Here is a 1,850-nt window from a genome sequence, read left to right on the forward strand (position 1 = left end):
CCCTTCCCTGCCCAGCCCCATCCTCCTCCATCACCCCAAGGCCCCCAATCCCTGCCCCCCCCCCAGCATCGGCACCATAAAAGAAAACCAAAAAACTCCACAAAAATCCCAGCACATACTGGCAGTCCAGCTGCTGTCTGTATCACTGGGGCCCTGCCTGCACAGCATGGGACAGAAGGACATCTCCAGTGGCCCCAGTTTGGGCCCTCCTGCCCTGTGCTGCCCACAGGGGCTCTACCAGGAGGCCCTGGAGGCCCCCAGTCCCTACTTCTAGGGTAAGTAGAAACTTTTTCTTAGGGGTGGGGGTTTCTTTTTTTTTATTCAAGTGACGGTGCCTGGGTGGGGGGCCAGCCATGGAGGCCTGGGGTTCAAGCAGGGGCTGGGCAGGGCAGCTATTGAAGGGGCTGAAGCAGCTGGTGTGGATGGGGCCAGATGGGGCATCAATTGGGGGGCTTGGGTGGAGCATGTGGGCCTTTCACGGGAGGGTAGTAGCTCCTGTGGGGGCCATTTGATCCCTGTTGGGGGGCTATAGACCCTGTGTGGAGGCTGTAGCCCCTGTGGGAGGGCAGCAAAATATATATTCATGAATTCATGAAAAATGTATTTAGAATTCACTTTATTATTATGATAGAGACACTGGTAGGCTTTTACATTGCTTTAACACTAAATATATCAATAAAACATTGCCCAACTGCATGCTGTCTCTGTCTCACTCTCTCTTTATAGGGGTCTTTTGTTTTAGTTGTGGAGGAACGTGGATTTGGGATTATTTTACAGAGTGACTTGGGGATTTTTTTTATCAGGGATTTTTTGGTTTTCCAATAGGGAACACCAGAATTCCTGCTAGAGAGGCCAGTAGCAGAACCCTGCCTGCTCAGAGCTGACACCTTGGACCCAGCTGGCTGTGGCCCACCTCCTGGCCAAATGACAATGGCAAGCCACCACACCTGGAACATCTTCCAGGTAATAGCTGCCCAGATGGCCAGGCAGGGGGCACACATGGCAGTAGTGCTGAACAGAGGCCAACTCTGCAGCCATAGCCCACTGGCAGCTGGCCCAGAGGGCTAGATGCTTCTACTGACTGTTAAGTCCCCATCCGGGTCTGGCAGGTGCACAGCAGGTCACAGCCAGGCAGCAGCCCCACTGCCAGACTGCTGCAATGGGTAACAGTGCAGGGAACTCTCAGGGCTGCTCAGTAGTCCAGCTGGCACAAGGTACCAATTGGCTGGGCCCCAGAAGCTCCTGAGAGCGAGTAGCCCTGATCTACTTGCCAGGGTGGCTTTTTATACTGCTGGGGACAGCACAGGTGCTGACCCCAGACTCTAGCTCCCCCTGGCTGCAGATCTGGTAGGAGCCAGGCAGAGTAATTTTGCCCCAAGTGTTAAAATTTGCTCCACAACAAAGTGCATGTCCAAGCATGTGAGCTGAGACTAAAAGCCCCAACTCAAATTTGCACTGCTTTTATTTGAGCTGCTGCAAGTGCATGTGCTTGCATGTGTGGACGTGCCCATGGATTCTAGTGGAATTGACTGGTTAGCCTATCAATACCTCAGCAATGACACCCAAGTTTTAGCCTGTAAAGAATATGCATACAATAAGCATGCAGGATATGCAAGGTTCAGACTATAACATTAAGGAATATATAAAATAGATATCAAGAAAATATAGGTAAGAATACTGACAAGAACAAGAGGCAATTTTTTTTTTGTGGATGATTTCATTTATTGGATAAACTATGTAGTTGGGAGGGATATAGACAAGTATAAAATACCCTTCCTCTGATCCAAGTGGAGATTATTTGTTTATCTAGAGTTCCTGCTAGACTCCCATATCCAGCTCCACATATTAGT

This window comes from Crocodylus porosus, unplaced genomic scaffold, assembly GCF_001723895.1.
Source record: "Crocodylus porosus isolate Cpor-Errol unplaced genomic scaffold, CroPor_comp1, whole genome shotgun sequence".
Taxonomy (NCBI): domain Eukaryota; kingdom Metazoa; phylum Chordata; order Crocodylia; family Crocodylidae; genus Crocodylus; species Crocodylus porosus.